Raw genomic sequence first — 9,886 nt, forward strand, 5'->3', positions numbered from 1 at the left:
GAAGGGGCATGTGAAGGGGTGCTGTGAGACTCCCCGCGGATTCCAGTACTATGCTGTGGTAATTCTCTCCCGTTCACCGGGGAACGCTCTCTCTTTCGTGCGTTAAGACTACAAAAAAGATGCGGACAGGGCGAGGTGAACACCTGCCCACAGTTTAAGACTACGGCCGTAATACTCCTTGAACAGTCTAATACTCCTTGAACGGTCTAATACTCCACCTTGAACGGTCTACTACTCCTTGAAAGATCTAATACTCCTCCTTGAACGGTCTAATACTCCTTGAACGGTCTAATATTCCTCCTTGAACGGTCTAATACTCCTCCTTGAACGGTCTAATACTACTCCTTGAACGGTCTAATACTTCTCCATGAACTTTCCAATACTCCTCTTTGAACGGTCTAATACTCCTTGAACGGTCTAATATTCCTCCTTAAACGGTCTAATACTCCTCCTTGAACGGTCTAATACTACTCCTTGAACGGTCTAATACTCCTCCTTGAACGGTCTTATACTTCTCCATGAACGGTCTAATTCTCCTTGAACGGTCTAATACTCCCCCTTGAATGGTCTAATACTCCTCCTTGAACGGTCTAATACTCCTCCTTGAATGGTCTAATACTCCTCCTTGAACGGTCTAATGCTCTTTGAACGGTCTGATACTCCTCCTTGAACAGTCTAATACTCCTCCACGAACGGTCTGATACTCCTCCTTGAACTTTCTAATTCTCCTTCTTGAACGGTCTAATACTCCTTCTTGAATGGCCTAATACTCCTCCTTGAATGGCCTAATTCTCCTCCTTGAAGAGAAAGATAAAATTCGGAGATCTTCCAGAACTGAAAAGGCTAACAACCAATACATCAAAGTGGAGAAAGATGACAGGGACTTTCTTCCTGCAGCGGACTCTCAGGCTGATGATGATGATGGCTACTTGATGGCTGATAGACTAAGAATGACTGGCTAATAATGACTAATTGACTGAGAAATGGCTGACTAATAATGACTGATTGACTGATGATGGCTGACTAATAATAATGATAACTGGCTGATGATGATGATTGATGCTGATGCCGATGAATGATGATGATGATGATGATGATGATGATGACAAATTGATGATAAATGATCGATTGAGGATGACTGACTAATAGATTGATTGACTCACTGATGATGATGATGATGATGATGATGACTGATGACGATTGATGATTGATAAGTGGTGACTGATTATTGTTGATTGATGACGATGATGATGATGATGACCGATGATGGTGATGATGATGATGATGACTGATGATTGATGATTGATAAGTGGTGACTGATTATTGTTGATTGATGACGATGATGATGATGATGACAGAGGATGATGGTGATGATGATGATGATGATGATGGCAGTGGTGGATTATTGATGATAATAATAACGACAACGACGATGATGATAACAATGATAATAATGATCCACCTCTTCCCCCCTCATATACACTGAACGTAACCCAACCCATACACGTTCGGAACGCCCCGACAAACTATTATTTCCTCCGGTAGTTGGTGAACGGCGAAATTAGTCCCAGAACGAACGGGAAATCACCCCACCACCGCCGCCATTAATCTAGGAAATAGTGTGGAAATTATGTGACGATCCTGGCGAGGGAATTTTGGGAACCACCAAGGTGGGAGGAGGGGTATGGAGGCTGAGGGGAGAGAGGGAGAGAGGGGATAGAGGGTGAGGGTCCGAGGGAGGGAGGGGAGGGAGCTTGAGAGGAGCGAGAGGGAGGGGAAGGAGCCTGAAGGAAGCCAGGGGATAGGAGAAAAAATACATGGAAAAATAGAGAGGAAAAAACCAAAAGGTTAGGTTATGCAATTTCAAGATCTAACAAAGTCTAGCCAACCAGGAAAATCTTTTCCTTTATGCTGTCTCGAAGCTAGGAAAAAGTCTAGAAAAAAAAAAAAAAAAAAAAACAGAAGGCTCGGTTATGCAATCTGGAGAACATAGCAAACTCTAATTAAACCATTGCTATTGGCTCTTCATGCAATCTCGAAGCAATGTCCCCAAAGCATTGTGCTGTACTTAGTCACTCATCTTTTAGGGGGAGTCCCCTTGAGGTAGACAGCGTCTCACCATGATGGGAGCAGGCCCTTTTACACGGCGATGCGCAGGGAAATGTGGGAAGATTTGGTTTCCGGGTGGACGCCGCAGCTGCTCCACCCATCGTGCACAGAGTCACCAGGTTGAGGGGTCTCGTCAGCGCCAGTGCTATGTTGTGAAAACTACCGAAAGCAGCAGATCCAACATTTCATCTCTGTACTGTGTTTTGAATCTACATAAGTCCTCCTTTACTCTTTTTACTCCAACTTGACCTAAAACTGCCATCTCTCTATCTTGAATGTTGAGTTGTAACACTTGATTGACACTCGAGCATGATGCTAGTCACGAAGAGGTGGAATGAATAGGATGTAGAACCGTAGTTTTTTTTTAAAACCTCCCACTGAGAAATGTGAAGTAAGCTACAAAATGACGAAAATCTTAGCCAAGCTAAGGTAAAAGAACTAAAGAAGATTCATAACTAAGCAACAAAATACTGCTACTACTACTGCTACTACAACTAATACTACTACTATTACTACTAATAATAATAATACATAAAAAGTAAATGGAGTGGGATCTGTTTCATAAATTCAAAGCTTCTGATGTAAAGTTACTATTGAGTGGGCTTTTAAAGTTTCAGTGGCCTCTCTGCTGGTAAATTAGTGAAGAGTATACTGATAGTCCCATGCAGGCAGGATCATTAAGTTTTACAGCAGCAGTGAGGGATCGGACATTGTGTTGGACGACATATAAATGCTGCGATAGATAGATGGATAGATAAATGGATAAATAGATAGATAGATTGATAGATATAGACAGACAGATGGATTGACTCATGGACAGATAGATATAGATAGATAGAGAGCCAGACAGATAGTTAGGTAGGGAAGTAGAAAGGTATAGACTGACTGATAGATATAAATCTTTGCTGGAGAGAGAGAGAGAGAGAGAGAGAGAGAGAGAGAGAGAGAGAGGGACTATTACAGAGAAACATAACTCACAATTAAAGCTGCGGAGTGTTGCAAAAATTTCCTTGATGTCTGCCATTTATTGCAGTTTTGGCGAGCTGAAATAATTACATTAACACTGATGTGGAGAGAGAGAGAGAGAGAGAGAGAGAGAGAGAGAATGGTGTGTGTGTGTGTGTGTGTGTGTGTGTGTGTGTGTGTGTGTGTGCGTGACCCTGTCCCTATGTTCTTCTCTCTCTCTCTCTCTCTCTCTCTCTCTCTCTCTCTCTCTCTCTCTCTCTCTCTCTCTCTTTCTCTCTCTCTCTTAGTAAGCATTTTATGTTAATGATATTCTTGAATGCTGAAATATAACACGAATTTAACGCTAAAACATGATGCTAGTCACGAAGAAGTGCTAAGGGAAGGATGGTGGGCGGTAGTATTGTCTTATTCTGCCACTAAGATAAAAAAAAATAATGTCTACGAAGAGTGAAAAACTCTACGCCAAGTTAAAGTGCGTGCCCTGTAGTGAGGACCGTAAAGTCTGTATGATCTGTAACAATGAAGCAGCAGCCACGTCAGGAGGTATACCCCACAAGAGCCTCAGTGACTATACTCCTTTCACCTTGATTTGGTCCAGATTTTCGTCCTTTTGCAACATATTTCACGAAGACTATACTCCCTTCACCTTATCTTGGACCAGATTTTCGTCCTGTTGTAACATACCTCACGTAGTTCAGTGGCAGAAAAAGTCATTACTGCAACTCTGCAACACATCCTTTCCACAGCACTTCTTCATGACTAGTACCAATTTCTTGTCTTCTGTTTCTACCTCAGCATTCAAGGTGTAAAGGAGGCAATTTTAAGCCAAGTTGAAGTGAAAAGAGTATAGTATTGCTGCCAAGGAAGTCTCTGTAACACATCCATTCCACAGCACTTCTTCATGACTAGCATTATTTTCCTGGGTTAATCTATTGCTACAAGTCAGCATACAAGATGGGGTGAAGGTAATTTTAGGCCAAGCTGAAGTGGAAAGAGTATAGTATCGCTGCCATAGAAGTCTCTGCAGATTATCTTTTCCACAGCACTTCCTCGTGACTAGCACTTTTAAACTAATATACAGTACAAGGTGGTCCATATATAACGCACTACTTTCACTATCTCTCGTGTGTTGTGGGGACGAGTGTTAGTGTTTTGAATTTCTCTTCGGCGTCATTATGTTCCCCTACTCTCACAGCCACTGCCACACCAGCAGGATGAGCCGTCCACACACGATACCACCACCTATTTCTAGTGCAGCGCTATTTCCGGAGTACCCTACTTACATATGTGGAAGAGTATCTTTTTTTACTATCATTAGTAAAATTTAAGTAATGTTATAAGGACACTATTAAAGCCTTAGTTACTGGGTTTTAAAAGAGATGGTGTTTTAATGTGATGGTAATTATAAGCGAGTGTGTTAGGGTTGAGAGAGAGAGAGAGAGAGAGAGAGAGAGAGAGAAACAAAAAGAATGACAAGGTAAACACACACACACACACACACACATAAAGAAAATGATACACAAGGAGACAGAAACAGAAGGAGAAGGAATAACATTAAGATAAAGAGACAGAAAAACAGAAAAAAATCAAATAAAGGATGAAATATTGCAAAGAAAAAAGAGGAGAGAGAGAGAGAGTGAGAGAGAGAGAGAGAGAGAGAGAGAGAGAAGAAAGGCTTACATAAAAAAAAGAAAAAAAAAAAAAAAACAGATGCACAGACAGACAGAAGCAGACTAACTAAAGAAGCAAAAAGACATCCAGCAACAGAAAGAGAAGAGAAAAAACAAAGAGAAAGAGAATGACAGGAGACAGAAGAGACAGTGGCGGAGAGGGAGTAAGTTAGAAGCTCCATGAAAACACAGAGAAAGACAGGGAAAGAAACAGACACATAGGAATAGAAAGACAGAGACAGAACAATAGAAAAAAAATAGAAAGGGAATGACAGGAGACAGAGAAGACAGAGGCGGAGAGGGGGTGAGTGAGAAGCGCCAAGAAAACACAGAGGAAAAAACACAGAGAAAGACAGACAGACACAGAGAGACACAGAAAGTCACAGGAAGACACAGAAAGACAGAAAAACAGAGCGACACAGAAACAAAGAGAAAGAGAATGACAGGAGAGAGAGAAGAGAGACACAGGCAGAGAGGGAGTAAGTTAGCAGCGCCATGAAAACACACGCACGGAGTGGCCAAAAATTTTATACCTGGAATTACTTGTCGGTATAACTCGGCGTAACTACATTATCTGGGACGGAACTCGGGTTTACAGGGGTGGGCTCAGCGGATCTCTGGGTGGAGGGGAGGGGAGAGGGGTAAGGGAGTTGGGGGAGTAAGTGGGAGGGATGGGGATTGGGGAAGGAGAGAGATAGAGGGTTGGAGAGGGGGAAGGGAGAAGTTTAAGAGAGGGTGAGGAAGATGGGTAAGGGACGGAGGGGGGCGGGTCTGAAAATTCCTAGGGTAACAGTTTTTTCCTTGGTTGAACTTTTTGTTTTTCTTCCTTCGGTCCATCTACAGTGTACACACACACACACACACACACACACACATTCATTAGTGAACACATTTAAAGCCTTCACTCCCTCCCTCCCTCTCCTCCCCGTCTCTCTCTCTCTCTCTCTCTCTCTTTCTCTCCACACACACACATTATACAGTATATATATATATATATATATATATATATATATATATATATATATATATATATATATATATATATATATAAGATGAAAGAAGAGCATAAGAGAGTATGGATCAGTTGGGTCAAGGATTGTGTGGGTAAGATTGAAAGTTGGAATACAAATGTGGGCGATTGTGTGTGTGTATGCACCAACGCAAGATCGTGCAAGCAGAGTGAGAGATGACTTCTAGACAAATGTGGAAATGTGCATGGAAAAGTTTGGAAGGAATGAGAGAGTGTTTTTGATTGGTGATATGAATGGTAAAGTAGGGAATGTGAAGGGATGGAATAGTTGGTGAGTGGGGTGTGCCTACTGAGATAGATGAGAATGGCAGTGCGTTAGTGGTCCTTTGTGCTGGGAGAGGGTTGGTGATAGCCAATACCCTCTTCAGGCATAAAATGATCCACAGGTATACATGGCGAGTGATGAGAAGGGTGGGTGGTGAACTGAATGAAAGGAAGGCAATGATTGATTATGTATGTGTGGATGAAAGGATGCGAAAATGTGTAATGGATGTAAGAGCTTATAGAGGTTGGGGGAGTGGACTTTCTGACCACTACTTGGTGGTGGCCAGAATCAAGATCCAATTAGGATGGAGAAATAGAAGAAGGGAAGGACGGGAAGAAGGAGTATTTGTAAGGAGAGTGGAAGGGTTACAAGAGGATGAGAAAAAGGCAGAGTATAAGAGAGAAGTGGAGGAACGACTGGGCAAATATGAGTTGGAGCAGATGAGGGACGTGGAAGGTGTGTGTAGGATATTTACAGAAGAAATATGTGCAGCATGTGATGTGGTGTGTGCGATGAAGAGAAGACGGAGGGGTGTGCAAGGAACAGTGTGGTGGAATGAAGAGGTGAGACAGCCTGTGGCACAAAAGAAGAAAACATACAATGAATGGATGAGAAATATGGACGTGGAAGAAGTTGAGAGGCGGAAGAGAGAGTTATATGTAGAAAGAAAGAGAGAGGTGAAAAGATTAGTAAGAGAGAGTAAGAAGAGAGCAGATGAGGAATTTGGAAGGAACTTGAGTGTAAAGTGGAGGGACTGTAAGAAAATGTTCTGGAAAGAGGTGAAAAGGGTAAGACAGGGTGGACGTGAAGTTAGCAGGGGATTGAAAGATAAAAATGGTAGATTACTAGTGGAGAAGGGAGAAAAAGTGAGCAGATGGAGAGTGCACTTTAAGGAATTGTTGAACATAGAGGATGGAAGTAATGCGAGTATAAGTGGCTGGGGAATGGCTGGGAGAAGGAGGGAGGTGAAAAGACAGGAAGAAATCAGTAGGATAGAAGTTGTGGAAGCAATGAAGAAAGTTAAATTGGGGAAAGCCCCGGGAATTGATGGAGTGTGTGGTGAAATGCTGAAGTATGGGGGAGAGATAGCAGTAAAATGGATTTGGAAAATGTGCAGATTGGCCTGGGAGGAAGGTAGGGTCCCGGAGGATTGGAAGTCAGGTATAATTATTCCCTTGTACAAAGGAAAAGGGGAAAAAGAAGTGTGTGGTAATCATAGGGGCATCTGTCTTCTTAGTATAATAGGCAAAGTGTATGGTAGGAACTTACTGACAGAGTTAGACAAAGAACAGAGGAATTAGTTGGAGAAGAACAGGGAGGCTTTAGGAAGGGAAGAGGTTGTGTAGATCAGATATTCATTCTTAGATCTTTAGTGGAAAAGTTTCTAGAGAAGGGAAAGAAGTTGTATGCGGCTTTCATGGATTTGGAGAAAGCATATGACAGGGTGGATAGACAAGGATTGTGGAAAGTATTAAGAATATATGGAGTAGATGGGAAGTAGCTGAATGCTGTGAAGAGTATGTATGATGGTGCTAAGGTTGCAGTGCATGTGGATGGTGAACTGAGTGAATTTTTCTCTTTGAAGGTTGGGTTGAAACAGGGATGTGTCATTTCTCCATGGTCGTTCAATCTGTACATGGATGGGGTAATAAAAGAGGTACAAGGTAGGGTAGTGGATGTTGGAGTGGCCCTGGTGAGAGAGGGTAGTGTTTGGAACCTCACTGTACTGTTGTTTGCAGATGATACTGTGTTGTTGAGTGAAGACGAAGGAGAGCTGCAAGGCTTGGTGGATGAGTTTGGGAGAGTGTAAGAAACGGAATCTAAAGGTGAATATAGGGAAGAGTAAAGTGATGGTCGTTTAGAGAGGTGAAGTCAGTAAATGTACAGCGAGGTTGTATGGTGAGGAACTGGAAAATGTGAGTACGTTTAAGTACTTGGATAGTGTGATGAGTAAGGATGGAGGTTTGGAGGGCGAAGTGCTTGAAAGGGTACAGCAGGGAAGAAAGGTTGCTGGTTCCTTGAAAGCAGTGATAAGAAACAGGGAAGTGAGCATGGGAGTGAAAAAGTTACTACATGACAGCATTGTGATACCAACTCTAACGTATGGAAGTGAAGCTTGGACGTTGCTGGAAGGACACAAGTCAAGAGGCAAGAGTGAGAGGAGCCTGTGGAGTCACGTGGAGAGACAGGCTGACAAATGAGGATATAAACGAGCGTTGTGGTGTGGATGTGGATGTGATAGGAAGCGTTAGGAGGAATACACTGAGGTGGTTTGGTCTTGTGGAGAGGATGGAAGGTGAAAGACTGACGAAGAGTGTATGTGAGTGAGGTGGAGGGGGAAAGAGGGAGGGGGAGGCCAAGGACGAGATGGAGGGTTGGGGTGGAGAGGTATATGAGAGAGGGGGGTGTGAGTTGGGAGTGGGGCAGTGAAATAGCGGGGGACAGGGCGAAGTGGAGGCGATTTGTTTGTGGCCACCCCGAACGGGATTGAGGCGTCTGGCAATATATATATATATATATATATATATATATATATATATATATATATATAGATATAGATATATAGATATATATATATATATATATATATATATATATATATATATATATATATATATATATATAATTTACTAAACTGTCCAAAAGCTTTCATTCCTTACCCCATTTTCTTTAAACTTCAATTTTCTCTAAGCTACTTGCTTTCTTACTCTCACACTCTCTTTTTTCGCTCACTTTCTCACATCTTGCTTACTTTATACTATTTTTTTCCTCACTCACCCACATTTATTACTCACATGTTTTCTCTCACTCTCGTCCTCTGTCAGATTCGCTCTCTCTCTCTCTCTCTCTCTCTCTCTCACACACACACACACACACACACACACGTTGGTATGATCTAAGTAGAATTTGCATTTTTTTTTTTTTAACAAATAACCTCGTCAAGGACCAACAGCCCTCCATGTTGTCTGTACATCGTCTCTCTCTCTCTCTCTCTCTCTCTCTCTCTCTCTCTCTCTCTCTCTGTATGTTTACCACACCTACATCTGATATTCTCTTTGCTGCGATCTACACACAGATAATCTCATCTCTACCAGGAATTGCTGATTCGCTTGGTCGACTCCAAGCTGTTTAAGTCCCTCCTTGAGAAACAGAAAATGTGGATTTATATGTGAAGTATAATAGTGAGGTATACTGAGGAAAATAAGCAATAAATGTGGAGTATACGGATGAAAGTATGCTATAATAGTGAGTATATTGAGGAAAATAAGGTATAATACTCGTAAGGAGGTATAATTGCAATGAAAAAATATGTATTTTTATGGCTGGCTCAAACTGGCTTCGTTCCCCATGGCAAACTGGGAGATACAGAAGATGGGAACTACTAAATGCTCTCAACTCTCCAACTCGAATTCTTCCCGCTCCTTCTGGCACCTTGCCACAAACCTTTCTAACAACTTTACTTCATCATCCTTCCCTCCTTTTTTCTACTCTGATGGCTCTGTAGCTATTTCTTCTACTGATAAAGCAGATCTCTTCGCTCAGACTTTCTCCTCCAATTCCACTTTAGACGATTCGGTGCTGTTCCTCCATAACTTCCCCCCTCTGACTTCCTCATGGCTGACATTAAAATTTCTTCAGCTGATGTATTTTCTGCCATCACAGGCCTCAATACTAACAAAGCATATGGGCCTGATGGAGTCCCTCCTGTTGTTCTCAAGGACTGTGCTTCTGTGCTTACACCTTGCCTAGACAAACTTTTTTGCCTTTGTCTATCAACTTGTATCTTTCCTTCTTGCTGGAAGTTTGCTCTCATTCAGCCAGTCCCAAAGAAGGATGACCATTCCC

The sequence above is a fragment of the Coenobita brevimanus genome, chromosome 116 (assembly GCF_032717465.1).
Source record: "Coenobita brevimanus isolate Jiangsu-jjx chromosome 116, ASM3271746v2, whole genome shotgun sequence".
Lineage (NCBI taxonomy): Eukaryota > Metazoa > Arthropoda > Malacostraca > Decapoda > Coenobitidae > Coenobita > Coenobita brevimanus.